The 15,386-nt window shown below is 37.7% G+C and overlaps 1 long non-coding RNA gene across 2 annotated transcripts in view; it reads left to right on the top strand.

Annotated features, from left to right (window-relative positions):
- The first annotated feature begins 218 nt into the window (after window positions 1–218).
- LOC140684025 (uncharacterized) overlaps window positions 219–15,386 on the top strand; it is a 59,448-nt gene continuing 44,280 nt past the window's right edge. For both annotated transcript variants that reach the window (XR_012055863.1, XR_012055862.1), the window contains exon 1: window positions 219–291. This is a non-coding gene — a long non-coding RNA (uncharacterized lncRNA). The remainder of the gene's footprint in view (window positions 292–15,386) is intronic.

Genomic DNA, 15,386 nt, shown 5'->3' with positions numbered 1-15,386 from the left:
GATAGGAATCAATGCAGCACTGTAGGCGGTGTAAACGAACTTGTGCATGTTTCTAATATAGTTGTTAAGATCTTATCTTGTCATGCTTGCCCAAATGATAACAAATCCCAAATACATTCTTATCATGGAGCTGCTCTAAACCAGACTGTAGACATGGATATTTTCAGAAATAATCCAGAAATTTGTAGCAACAAACTTTGCTTTCTCTTTTTTTTGACAGTACCTAACTGTTTGCTGCTACAAGCTGAACTCAAAGATGCTGATGTGTGTAACTGTAGTGATGGGTTTATGGTAAGTATTTGAAGCTGAATTTTTCTTTTTTTTTTTTTTTTGAGATTTATGACCTATATTTCACTTACTTGTGGAAAAGCCTTGGAGTGGTTATGTGCAATTCTTGTGATTTTTTTCAGCTATTCTGAAATCGTATTCTTCAGTTTTTGTCCTGTGCAGTAGGATATCACTTATAAAAATATATTTTAGTAGTTTTTTAAATGATGTAGTCTTCTATACACTACTGAATGTTTGAATTGTGATCCCTTATTGAATTGTGCCTTTTATTTGATATGTTGTCAAATGCCATTTCAAATTTCTTTCTGATACTTCATCAGACTGATGCTTCTTTTGTCTCTTCCATCATCTCTTCCACAATTGCAACATAGCAGTAAGAGTAACAAAGTCTGATTTAATAATCTGCTTACAACATTTCATAGGTCAAATAACATCTTTTTCCCAAGACAGAACCACATTTCTGAAAACTAATTAGATATTTTGCACCATTGAAAAATATTTAAAAAAAAAAAATCTTTAATGTTTTGGTTTTTCCAGAAAAATTAAAAAAAAAATCATCTGTGTGATTAGGAGAATAGGAGCCCTGAGGTTATACTCTCCTACCTGTTAAAATCCATTCCTACCAGACTTAACAAGAGCTCAGCTTCATGGCAAAATTGATTTGAAGTGCATCTTCACTCTTGACTTTCTCTGTGGTGGCTCATTTCCATTTTCCGTGCTCCTTTGCAATGGCATTCTTCCAAGCTGTGAGACTGAGAAGTACAAGACCAACACTGATTTCAGCAGGGAACTGCAGAGACATTTGCCCTTTATTGTAGATGCAGAACATAAATTGAATCCAGAGAGAGCAGCATCCCTGAAATTACCCTAGGAATAATTTTTCTAGAGCAGACATTTAGATGATGAGCATTGTTCCCTTTTGCTAAGCTTTTTTAATATCATAGAAAGTCAAGCATGTTCCTACTGTAAATATTGTATATCCCTTTTTTAAACATGATTTTTACACAAACTCTTTTGGGTGGCAATACAAATGCAAAATTCTTAGGATCCAAATTAATTCAGAAGTAGAAGATCCAATTTGGATCTTTGCACAATAAATAACTGCTGAGTGTGGATTTTGATGGAGGATAATTTATCAGATAAAACCGCGGGTCATGGTGTATTTAAGGCCACTACTTCTAATACTGGAATTTATTGTAAAATCAATTAATTTATCAATTAATTATAGTCAGTCATTTATCATCCTAATGCAGACACTTTTCTCCCTCAAAGTCAGACTGTGCCTCTCTTGTAGGAGTAATGGTTTCCAGAACACTTTTTATTTTATTGGATTTGTTTGGAAAGGGAGAAGGCAGACCTCAAAGCCACACAGGCAGAATTGAAACAATCACTTTGCTTCCTCTACAAAGGCAAAAATCACAGGCAAAACCTTCATCTGCAGGGAAGGAGATGCTACCAACCTAAACTAGAATCCTGAGTTTCTTGTTGTCCTTGCCAAATTGAATGTAGGGATTGCATTCAGAAATAGTTTATGGGACTTTTCACACGAGTTAAGAGTCCATACAGTGTTGCCAGAATGTGTTTCTAGTAACAAACAGCCAAAAATTCCTCTTAGTTTACACCAGCTAAGAAAGAGGTTCCTGTTTGATTGCCAGTGGGTGGCCAAGGGACACACATATCCTGTGGTATTTCAGCAGCATGGCATTAAACATGGCAGTAACCATTCTAAAAATCAATCACCAGGTCAAAAATCTATGAATTATCTTCCTTCCCTTGGACAAGGGAAGGTTCAAAATAGAATCCAGAGAATCCAGAGCAATTTTCTCAATTTAATAGGAAATGCTGATGGTAAGAATGTGTATGAACAACCTCACATGGTGTTTCATATCCTCACCAGACTCTTTCCTTTTCTGCAGTTACTTATTTTTCTTATGTCTGTCACAATGAGGCACAGCCAGAGAGGTGGGATCAGGGGAAATTGAAATCTATATCCTCTGTGTATCTGCTGTTTTTGTCCAGTGGATTTTCTACAATTACTGCTCCTTTGGAATTTCTTCTCTTTTGAACAGTGCAATTAAATATTCAAGAGGCCAGAAAGAAAAAAGAGGAGAAATATCTGTGATGGGTGCAACCAATCATTCACACAATGATATTTGGACCTAGAATCAAACAATTTTTAGCTGGGGTTTATTTATGGAACTTCAAATATCTTTTTTTTGATTATTTTTCTATCACAGTTTAGCATTCATCATTTAGCCATCTATAATCAAACTTTGTGTGATACCTAGAGATATATATATATAAAAGTTTTATATATAAGTTTTTTATTTTAATTACACACCCCTCATTTTGATGATGAGGTATATGATTTAATCTACTTTAATTATGAATCCTTCTTTTCCTGCTGTATTTTACTGATCAGTTGTTTGACCATGTAATACATATATTTCAGTTATTTCTTTCATATAAGTTTAATTGTTCCATGTGAATCCCCCCCAAAAAAAAACAAGCATGAACAATTTATTAAATGTTACTGCTTCTTTAGAAATTATTTTCAGTGACAGTCTGGTCTGCATTGAAGTAATGTATTATTTGATACAATTTTCTGCAAAAACAATAAAAAAGAAAAAGAACAGAAATTTCCAGGCTGAGTTTTGCAATTTTCAGAGATGGCCATCATCATGAAAGTTCTTTCTTTCCTAGTGAGATTATATTATTAGAATCTCAAATGAAAACATGCTTTGTACAAATCTAAATAACAACTAACCACGGGATAAGTTGTTGTCTTATTGTTCTATATTAACAGTAATTCTGATGGAGGGGAATCATCTGCTACTCAGGGAATAAAAAGAACTCCATATCTCTGTAACTTACAATCTCATTGTGTGGCTTCTGTTGGACTTCTTTGCCATGTTATTCATGTCTTTCAAGAAACAATGAGAAACTCAGTAAACTGTGAAAAAGTTCCATTAGATAACATCTGTTTTCTGGTGCTTCCTTTTTATTTTTTCACCTTGAATAAGGTCATCTAGCTTTTCTCCAGAATGTTTAACAACACTGGTTGAGAAAGAAATTCATGGAGTCAGTGGATCACTAGCACATTTTTGTCAGTGGTCTGTATTTCTCCTTCAAGATGTTGCTGTTTTTACACGAAATCCAGCATGAGTTCATTGAGACTGAATTTTTAAATGGAAATAAATAATGATTATATCATTAAGTTTTTCTCTTGTGTCAGGGAAAAATAGGTAAAATAGCCTTAAACCTTTTATCTCTTTCTGTGCTGCATATTGTAAAGAAGTCAGCATAGCAGATTTAACCAGGAAGATCCTAAAGGAAGTTTGAGTGAAACCCTTTTTTCATTTCCAAAGTATATTTGTAGTCTGAATATTTGAAAAGATCCATTATTATGTTGGCATACAATGTTGCTAATAACATTTTCCAAAGGAGAGCTGGGTACTTAATTCAACTCTCAAATTTTTTAAACAGAAAATGGAGTCATATGAAAATGCTGAATATATTCTAAATAAATAATTGAAATTTGCATATCATAGGGAACTGCCAGCCATAGAGAGGTTGATTATAATGAGATGTATTACACAGGGAAAACATTTTTATATGCTGATTCAATTAACTTTGAAAACTTGCAGTAGTGTGCTAGTATTGCTTATTGCCGGTATTTGCTTCCAAGGCAGCAAATTTATTGACTGTGCTCAGTGTAAGCCCTAGGAGTGGAATCATAGAATGGTTTGGGTTGGAAGCGAGCTTAAACATCACCTAGGCCCAACCCCTCTGCCGTGGACAGGGACATTTTTCACTAGACACGTTGCTCAAAGATCCATCCAACCTGGCCTTGAACATTTCCAGGGATGGGGCACCCATGTCTTCTCCAGGCAACCTATGCCAGGGCCTCACCACCCTCATAGTCAAGAATTTCTTCCTCAAGTGTGATCTAAACCTTCTTTCTTTCAGTTTGAAGCCATTCCTGTCACTCCAGGCCCTTGCAAACAGCCCCTCTCCAGCTCTCTTGTGAGTTCCCTTCAGGCACTTGGAAGGCCACAATTAGGCCACCTCCAAGCCTTTTCTTTTCCAGGCTGAGCAATTCTCTCAGCTTTTCCTCACAGGAGATGTTCTCCATCCCTCTAATCACTGGGTGTCCCTCCTCTGGACTTGCTCAAATGGTCCCACGTCCTTCTTGTGTTGGGAGCCCAGAGCTGGATGCAGCTCTGGGTGGGCTCTCACCAGAGCAGAGCAGAGGGGCAGAATCCCCTCCTGCCCTTTCCACGAGGGGCTCTGGATGAAGCCCAGGACACATCTGGCTCTCTGAGCTGAGTGCACATGGCTGGGTCGTGCCCACCAGCAGCCCCAAGTCCTTCTGGGCAGGGCTGCCCTCCATCTGCTCATCCCCAGCCTGGACCGACACCAGGGGTGGCCCCATCCCAGGTGCAGCAGCAGCATCTGGTCTTGTTAAACCTCATGAAATTCCCACTTGCTGAGTTTGCCCTCTGGATGGCATTGAATAAAAATGGACACATTGTGCTGCTTAGTTTTCTTGCAATAGGGGTTATGCCATCAAGTCTCCTAGTTTCAGCTCTTTTAGGGCTTGAGCCAGAAGTGTTTCAAAGTTTTGGCCATTGAATCTAGTCAAACTGTACTAAAAATTACTCTGGTATTCACCGGAGTTTTCAGACCTCAATTAAATATTTTCAAATAGCATATTACTGCAGCTAGAGTTATTCATTAATGCCAGATCCAGCACCCTTTGAAATAAATGTATTTTTAAGGCTCTGAACTTCAGACCATAGACTCAAAGACAAGGAGGTATGTAAATGGAATGTGATTTCCTGTCCAAGATGAATACATGCTTCTGATCATATCTGTATGAAATATTTAGATCCTGGTTTAAAGCACTTCAGTGCTATTTTAACATTAAGCATATGAGTTGTCAGTCAGGCTGTTTGGGCTTAGAATTAGCTACGAGGCTGAGAATGTGGTAATCAAGAAAGTTCTCAAAGAGTACTTTAGACTTTTCTCTTGGTTAAGAAATATTATCAAATAAATTTTCCTGTTTGATTTTCAAATTCTGAACACATGGTTTGCTAGGGCTTTACTATGCTTTCCTTCAAAATGATTCCCTGAGAATAATAATACTCTATAAAGTGGCCTATTATAAGAAATGAATAAAGCACAATCTCTTAAGCAAGAGGAAAAGAACGTGTGAAGTGCGGATCTCAGTCAATCCCTTTCAAATATGGGGAATTTTCATGAAAATTATGGTACTTCAAAAATTCTGTTTCCTTAATTTCTGCTAAAATTACTTGATTTTTGTCATAGAATAATTTCTTCTAGCTACCTAAGGGTGTCTACTTTAAATGTTAATAACTTTATATTTGGAACTTCACAGGATTGCTCACAGGTAATTCTACAATATCTTAAAAGAGAACTTGGGGGTCCAAGCAACAAAACAGAATAAGCTACTTAAATTAACAAGTGATCTGTTAGTCAGATTAACATAATGTATTGAAAAAAATATCATAGACAAACTTCATTAATGTGTTACAGTAGAAACAGCTATTTCAAAAATTTCTCAGTCATTAAAACTCCTTAAATTCTATCCTTTCTCTTAGTGCATAAAAGTATGTAAAGTTATACAGGATCAGGAAAGAGAAAGGTAAGAGAGGAAGATACATAAAATTGAATTATTTTTATCTTGAATGGGGTGAAAAAGAAAAAAAAAATAGATGATTTTTAAAATTTTTCCACAGCAAAAGATATACAGGTAGTCTTGATCAGCTATGTAACAGCATAACAGATGGGAAGGAGCAAGTTTGAATTAAAAAATATAACCCAGCAGTTATTTAATTTTGAGGACAGAGGCAGGAATCACTATTAGAGAAGCCTCCTGGGGAGCAACACACCAAAAACTTTTTCTCTTCCTGTATGGGTTGGATAATATTTAATAATTCAATCCTAAAAAACTCTGTCACTTATGCATTATGTAGCTGACTATGCCAAGTACGTAGCTTTAAAAACATCATCCATCAATTTAAGGTTATAAGCTTTGGTAAATTTCCAATTTAAAAAATTGCTAAAAGTAGGAAGCAAACTTGCTTATTTTGAATGAAATAGGACATTGATTAAGTCTAATGACAACACATCTCCTGACACACAAAACAGGCCATCCAGCCCTGATGGTGATGCTTATGATTTTTATAAGCATCTACTTTATGGAATAATGGTCCCAGCCTCTGAAGGGAAAGGGAAAAATGTGTGCTCAATTCTTTTCCTTTGAAAACATTCTGTAGAAATATCACTTGTGAAAATAATTCAGCTTTTCTCTTTATCTACTGTGGCTTCATTCTCCTTATTTTTGCTTCCTATTTAAAATCCACTGTTTATGCATTTTCCTCCTCTGAAAGATGCAGAAAGCTCAAATTCTCTCTTTCCATTAATTTTGAGATTTGCTCCTTTTGCCTTTCCTCATTTATTTTTTAGCCAAGTGATACCTTGGTTGCCATCAACTCAGTTTTACCAATATAAAAAAGGACAATATTTCATAAAAAACTTCCCAATGTGGAAAATTTGTGCTATCACTGTGCAGTGAAGCCTGCCCCTCCAAGAAAACAAATGCTGTCTAACAAAATAGGAGCTGGTGTAAAACTAATAGTTTTGAAAGATGTGCTACAACCAGATCATCTTTTTAATCTTGTTTTTGCAGGGTTTGATAAAGAACATTTTCTCATGGAGGACATAGGAAATTTGTATTACTGCAGTGGTTTTGTTTAGCTGAAAGAAGTGGTTTGTTTTCATTTTTTGAGAGTGCTTGTGCAGATTTCCTTCCTACAAAGTAAAACCTGTTGGCTTTTGCTGCAGGGAAAAACAGGCTTTATGACCTGTTATGGAAAACATTTCAGTTCCTTAAGATGAGGCAGACAAGAGAAGGTTGTATAGCAGTAAATCAGCTTTCAGTGAATCTCCTTCATCATTAGATTGTGTTGGGTTAGTTATGCCCCTCTTCTTGGTGAAATCCCAAGGCTCTGCTTAGTCTTTTGTGGCATTGGAATTCCTTGTGATCTATTATCAGATTATCCTTGAACAAGTACTGTATCTTTCACTCCCAGAAATAAGCAATCTGCTCTGCAGCACTCACCATTACATGGAGTCATTTATTACGGCAGAACTTTGTCATTCGATTATGCTTTTGTACAGAGCACATGGCCAAAAATCTCAATCACAGGTGTCTAAAGTTGGTTAAAGAAATTGCTGGTGTTCCAAACTTCAGAGGTGCTGATCTGGTGCTGAGGTGCCTGTGTGCTACTGTCCATGGCAGAGAGGATCCTACTGCAGTCATTTGCTGACTTCTGATCCTTTTGCTCTCTCCTTTTTTCAGACTGTGAACATTTTCCTACAGCAAATAAAATACTTTTCCTTCCTTTGTACATTATTTTTCTCAACACCCAGGGAACTGATAAAAGTGAAAAAATACTTAGCTAAAGGTTTAACTATTTCACCCTACTTATTATGTTCAATACCTTGCTGTATGTCTCATTTCAACTTCTTTTTTTCCCATGTTCTCATGAGGAAAAGCTGATTATAGGTAATTCGACTGAGAGTAAGAAATTGTGGCATAGAAGGAACCTGTCGAATTCATAAACTAGTTGTTTTTATGAGATATATTTTGTTATGCTGTGTAGAAAGGAATTTAAATAGATTATAATTCTATTCCCCAAAAAAGTTCTCTTTGCTGGTAGCAACTACTTTCTGCCTGAGGCAGGAATTCCTTGTGTTTCTGTATGCAGATAAACCATGCTGACATAGCACAATATCAGCAAAGGTACTTGTGTAGCCCAAACAGGTCTGGCTCTTGTTGAACGTTGTGAAATCCACTATCTGTGAACTATTTTTCCTGCACTCAGCCCATTCCTTTCTTAACCCACAGGCAATGTAAAAGAATATCATAAAGAAATGGGATGATGGTGTAGCAAAGGTAATGGCCTCTGCTCAGTTCATTCCAAGAGGCAGGAGAAGGAGCTTCTGTGATGGAAAGTTGGTTTTTGAGACTGTAGAGGCCCTGGAAGAAGAGACCAAACCCTCAGAATGGCACTGCTGAGGAAGGAAGCTTTGGATTTTATCAACTTTTACTAATTCTTTCTTCAAGTCACTCCAGAATTTATTGTACACCTTGCCCTTCCTTGCTGGCTCTGCCTTGGGGTCAATTGTTGGCTAATACATGCAAGAGGCTCTTAAGCACAGTACAGTGGAGACAAATTGTCTCAGATCACCAGGAAAAATGGTACACAAATCAGGATGTGCATCTTAAAAAAAGATTTTTATCTTCCTATTTCAGCTACTTGAACCATGTATTCGTTTTTATTTCTACTGGAAACAATATGCATCCAGATGACTTCTGATCTTTTCTTTTCAGAAAGATCTGAAAATTGATCTTTCAGGGCAACTACTAGCTCAAGAGTATCATTAAGTCTTTTCTGCGCAACACAGTACTAGAAATAGGGCTCACATGGCCTGATTTTCTCAGAATCAGAGAATCTGCTGAGTTGGAAGGGACCCACAAGGATTATCGAGTCCAGCTCCTGCCCCTGCAGAGGATCATCCCTAAGGACCATACCATGTGTCTTTGATGCTCTCTTTTTAATGCTTAATATCTTTCTTGTATTGTTGTGACCAAAACTAGTCAATATGGCATTTATATGCTGTATATATGCCGTGTTCCTATCTTCTATACCATACATATGCTGTGTTCCTACCTTATAAAACTCATTCCTATTTGTGGTTGACTGTGGGAACCCAGAGCTTCCCTCTGGCTGCCCTGGCAGGTCTGGGACCCTGGCAGGGGTCAGGAACCCCCCTGGACAGAGCCCCCAGAGACACTGTCTGTGATCTCTGTCCATGGAAAAGAGTTTTCAATCTTACAGGATGAATTACCAGCTCTGAGTGTTTGATATGAGTAATAATTAAGTGTGGCATGGGTGCAAAAGTAAAATTTTAGGATTCTAGATTAGGGGTCCAAAGGGGACCAGATGGAGGAAATTGGGTGTGCCTTGTCCTTTTTCTTCTTCTTCATGCCCTCCATGTTTCACTGTGGTGTTGGCATTTTTCTGTTGGTTCAGGCTGGGGACACACTGTCCAACGTAGGTGACAGATATTGGCACGTTATTGTAAATCCAGCACAGGTAGTTTGTGGTATTTAATGTTTGTACCATCCCACTGAGGGCAGAGCCCCACACGCTGCCCTGCAGGACAGAGCTGCGGCAGGGCAGCAGAACATGTTAGAGATAAACAGAATAAACAACCCTGAAACCAGCACAGACCAATTATGGCTTCTGCTTTGGCAGCAGGGCTGACAGACAGAGACTTTCTACAATCTCGGGATCATCAATACCACAGATTCCAACAGCTGACTTGTACAAAACATTCAAATTGTGTGTCATTGCTATCCTTTTGTGCTGAGAAGACATTCCTCTAATCCTCTGACTCATTCAGCAGCTACTAGCCATTGGAATTTCTGCGCTGCTGCTGCAATAGATGTGCCTGCTTCTCTTAAGTCTTAAACTACTGTTACAGGCTGCTGTTTGAAGAGGTCAATTCTGGTAAACAATCACTGGTTATTCTTTACAGAGCAGAAGTGAAAAGTCACCTAAAGTAGTGGAGTGTTCAGATTTTCGTCATCATACTGGGAACAGGGCCCTGCATTTGCTTCCCAAGAGTCCTGTTTGAATCTGGCAGTGAGAGCCCATCATTAGAGAGGAGCAATGAAGGTGTGACAGCACCTTGGGCGAGCTACCAAGTGCATGCAAAGGTCAAATAGTGGATGAAAGAAGAGAGCAGGAATTAAAAGGCAGGAGGAAAATGCCAGCATTATGCTGACGTTTTCATTAAGAAAATCACTGAATAGATGAAACAAGACTGACATTTACTTATACGGTGGTGGAAATCACTACCTTGTGTGTACTGCATGTTTTCCTGTTCAGTCAGCATATTGTACAGCTGTGATAAAGGGGGCTGTAATCATTTTGCAATAACAGTGATACAAAATTGTTCATTGACTCAGCTTTTCCTCCATTAGGTGAAATATATAGTAACTGGCCATATAAATCAATTTCTTTCACTATGCCTCCACATATATCATGTCTGCAATCATAATTTTAAAATAATTTCTCAGATGGTGCTACTTTTTACACAAATCACCCACCTTCCCTCTATCTTCATTTAAACATGTGTGTTCACTAAATTGCTGTAACGGGGCAGCTTACATTGTAAAATTTCTTTTTAGTTATACAGCAAGAAAATTTCACTGCAGTACGGCTTAGTGAGAGGAGAAATTCATTAGGCTTGAGTGGCAGATAACTCTACCATGGACTGTGGTGAGGTGCCTTCCTGAATTCACCAGCTAAAAATGTCAAGTCTCCATTGGACTCAACCAAATTATATCACTTTGGTAATATAAGGAGGTCATAAAAGGATAAAAGCCTTTAGAAATAGTCCTTACTTGGGAGGTGTTCTGGGGTTACAGGCAGGTTCAGAATGGTCCATTATCTGGCTCTTTTGGACAGGTGGAAGCCAAAAGACTAGCTTTAAACTTTCTCTAATTGATGCAAGAAGTTCAACAGGTTCCCAGGCAATGTGAAAATACTAGAAATACAAAGGTGATTCTGAAAGTTTGGTGGTAAATTTTCCCCCCTGAAAACTCAGGAACAAAATTCATACTCTGAATTTGAGTGTGGCAGAGTGGGAGGCCAGATTTAATGATGGATGCTTAATGTTCTTGGAAGATGCTTGTAGAAGTGAGTAAAAATCCCTTGAGGTATGACACATGGCCTGTTCATTTCAATTTCATGTCCTTTAAGTTTTGCTCCTTCTGCTACTTCTTTGCATCAGAATTTTGCTTTGCACAAAGAATGATATTAAAATTAGAGTCCATCTAAAGACATAGAAAGGTTCTTCAAACATTGATCAGTTATATTTTACCACACACAGATGGGATGGAATGTGCAGTGCACAGGCCACAGGAAAGCTATAGAGGAGGAACTTTGGTTTTGCAGCACTAATCTTTGGCTATCATGGAATTATCACTAAAAAAGGGGGAGTCAAATCAAACAAAGAAGTTCAGTCATGTTTCCTTCCCAGGTCCTGACTCTTCCCAAAGAGACTCTCAGGATCCTGTTTGACCAACATACACAGTGTATACCTGGTAGTTTACTCACAGGTTTCTTTTGGAGTACACCAGTGAGTTCCTTTTCAAATAAATGCTTTTGAAATCAGCTCACTCTGAGGACAACTCATTTTTACGTGTATGTAAAGCTTTGGCATCTTGGTCTTCCCACACTATGTTGGCAAACCTTGCACCCTAAAATATCTTAATTTGTCTCATGCTATGCCCATGGCACAAAATATAGATGCAGCATTGTGTTTAAAAAATAACCTTCTGGCACATTTTGCCAGGATTGTTATTTTGCATGTTTTCAACAGGAAAAACAACCCCCTTTTTTAGGATGTGTAACAAAAGAGCAAAAGGGGCCAAAGGCACTAAAGCCAAACATTGAACAGTGTGGGCTGAAGTACACTTTGGGGAGAGTTAATCCTTTATTGATGAAATCAAACCTGAAGGAAATGTAGATGAAAGTGTGCTGTACCAGGTTGTCTGATGCCAGAGAATGTTTCTTTGTAGTGTAAATGTAATATAAATGTAACCTTTATCTTCTTATAACTGCTGCCAAGCAAGACCAAGGTCATCAAAAAGGTCTTTTTGGGATCTGACAATAAATAGAGGAGTTTGAGTTCTAGACAGAAAACTTTTTCTGAGGCAGAGGCGTTTCTTTTCATGTGATGTTGCCTTTCATGGCATCAAGTTCGTTAGCCTCCAAGAAAAAATAACAGGATATAGCAAAGGATGTGGCCTTATTTTATAAGTGATAAAATTACTGAGGAATGTGGGAGAGAAGTTTGATATTTCCATCCTTATCCTTCAGATTAAATTTAAGTCCATACTGATAATTTATTGAATCTGATATTTCACATTAAAGAATCAGAGCATGAAGAAATGAATCACTGCATTCCTCTCAGTTCAGGGTGGGTTTAACAGGTACCACATATGGAATATTTACTAACATTCTTTTCCATGAGCCACAAAATTTAGTCTAGCTGAAGCAGGGATTTATAACTGACTGCACTGTAGTCCTGTGGGCAGAGCCCATTCCGTACATACCGGACTGTAATCCTTGTAGTTAGGAAAGAAATAGCATCATCAATCCAAACACAGTGTCAGTAGGGTAAAAAGGAGACCTTAGGAAAGAAAACTGGTGTATTCTTTTTTTTTCTTTTTTTTTTTTTAAAGAAATACTACAGTAGTACATTGATAATAATCAAATTGTCTGTTTCCTAAGAAACTATATTTGTGCTTTCTGTATTTGTGCATGCAATAAACCAAAACCAAATGATGCACTGAGGTAAAAGACATATTCTAGGGTATATTTCTACCAGTCCTTCTGCTTCAAAAAATAAGGGTTTAGAGCCTGTCTTCTGTACCTGTATATCCATAGTTTTAATGTCTTCTGCTTCAGTTTCCTATTTTCAGCAGTTTCTGTGACAGTGTCACACAGTCATTTCTGTTTAATGATCATAATAGTTAACTTGAACTTGTTCGGTGTTTAACAAATGTATAACCTACAAAAATTAATAATAGATTGTGCAAAACTGAGAAAACTAAGTTATTCCTATTTCTATCTGCTTTGAAACATATACTGTAACTAACCATTATCAGTTAAAACATGAACACTTCAAAAAAAAAGATGGGGGAGCTGAATTTACAATCAATAATATAACAAACTGGGAATTAATGCAATACATATAATACAAATTTTAGAAGCTAGATGCCTGTTACAACATGAGAATTTTGCACTCGTGATATTTTTGAAATGAATGTAGCTTCATTTTTAATAATGCAAGTATATGTGGTGTAGCTAGTATGCGTGTATATATTTTTAGTATGTATTTTTTAAATAAACATAATCAGAAAGTCAAAATGACTAAAGTATTGAAGTAAACTTAATCTCCAGGAGATGGTGATTAGTTTTAGGTATATTATACATACATAAGAGAAGATGGGTAATTTAAGGGGGCAGAAGACTCCTCAGTGCAACAAAATGCCTGCTGCAAGTAGCAAGTGGGCTTTGAGGAAATTCCAGTTGTCTCTGGAAGATCCTAAACTGCATTTTGAAAAGATAATATGTAATATCCAGTAAGTTTTAATAAGGAGTAATAGAAAACAATTTTTTTTAGACTAGGTTATAGTTGTAATAAGTGATGAAAAATATGTCATGTAGCAGCTGTATATCAACAAACTTGTTTTGTTTCAGAAAGGAATGTCTTTTCTGAGGCTGTCAACATTTCCAAATGGGAAATAACTACCCAATACTAATTTCTACCAAAAGAATAAAAAATAACGCAGCATCAAAATGCTGATTTATCTGGTAGAACTCACCCCCAAAGAGATAAAACAGTTAGGGTGCTTCTGGAAACTGAGTTACTGTCCAGATTGTGCAGCACACTCTCTGATTTTCCTGAGCTTTTTAAAGAGATGTATCTCTCTGGTATAGATCCCTGTGGTCTACTTACAGGGAAATTTCATTACCATGCTGTGCGGTCCTCACGGTGCTGAAGGTAAAATATTGGATTGACAGGTCCTTGTTGTGGAGCAGGGCTTATTGATGATGGAAAGACTGATTCAATCTCTAATCCTGAAGAACGACCTGCCACCTGGAGTGATAGTATACAGATGGGTGCAATCTAAACTCTCTTTCCGCCTCAAGTTGCATTTGGCTGTAGATTAACAATGTGATTCCACATAATGAAGATGGTTGCTGGGTGCAGTGGCAATTTTCCATTACTGGCATGCCGTGTCAACAGCTCTGACAAAGCTGTAAGGACAATGTTTAAAAGTGCTACATCTGGCTGGGATGGTTGCCAGCTTATTAACAGCCCCATTAAAACTACCTGTGGAGATCTGTGTTGGGAGAAGGGGATGCAGTGCACTGCTTCCCCTGCAACCATCCAGGCAGGCATATTAACAGTTTGATAGCACACACTTGGAATAGTAGTGTTATGGTGGTAGAGTAGCAGCTCTTTTACAATTTTATTTTGGTGAGGGAGTATTCCATATCTTGTTTTGTGTCAAATCCAAATCCTATGCTTTACTCAGGCAGATATGTTGTAAATGCAGGTGAACCCAATGGGAAGAAATGACGATGTCTGACTCAGTTCAGAAGGTTGAATTATTTATTTATTATAACTGTGCTATAATACATTAATATACTATATAAAAGGAGGACGCTAAAACTACATACTACTTTCTCTGACTCTCTCTCTAACACAACTGGTGACCCTCTCTGGAGAGTCCAGCCCCAGGTGGGTTGGATTGGCCACCAGGCTCAAACAATCCTCACCAGAATCCAACCCAGCAACCACCCCAGGTAAACAATTCTCCAAACACATTCCACATAGGAAAAACAAGGAGCAGAAATAGAAATTGTTTTCTCTTTCATTTCTCTCTGTGCACCTCTATGAAAAATCCTGAGAAGGAGAGAAATGTGCTTGCCACACAGATATACCACTGGAGTGAATGAAAACTTCATCTGAGGCTAGGGTTCCATGAGTAAGTTGTGATTTTACTACTAATATTTCCAATAAAAGCACTCTTAAGATGTTTGCATGTAGATACATATAAAATAATTTTAAAAGAAATATACGACTATGCTTTAAATTACCCATTATTTTTCTTTCCTCTTGAATGACTGTGGAAGACTCCCAGTGAAGCACATATAATATGAAAGGGGTTTAAGGCATTTTTCTGAGCATGAGTAAAGGGCTGTGCTGCCCCAGAGGACACTACAGAAGGCACAGCACATTTTCTGGTGAGGCTCCTCCCATTCCTTGTGAATGCAAAGGGAGCAGTTGCCAGGATAATGATAGATGGGCTTGTGCTCCTAGCTCTCTATCAGCAGTTTCTAGTACAAGTTGAAACACTCTCTCTAAGCTCAGTACTTGAATGCCAAAGAAGATTCTCACACCCTGTCTCTTATAAATCC

Source organism: Taeniopygia guttata, chromosome 4, assembly GCF_048771995.1.
Source record: "Taeniopygia guttata chromosome 4, bTaeGut7.mat, whole genome shotgun sequence".
NCBI classification, from domain to species: domain Eukaryota; kingdom Metazoa; phylum Chordata; class Aves; order Passeriformes; family Estrildidae; genus Taeniopygia; species Taeniopygia guttata.
This window is presented reverse-complemented; position numbering and strand designations above follow the sequence as displayed.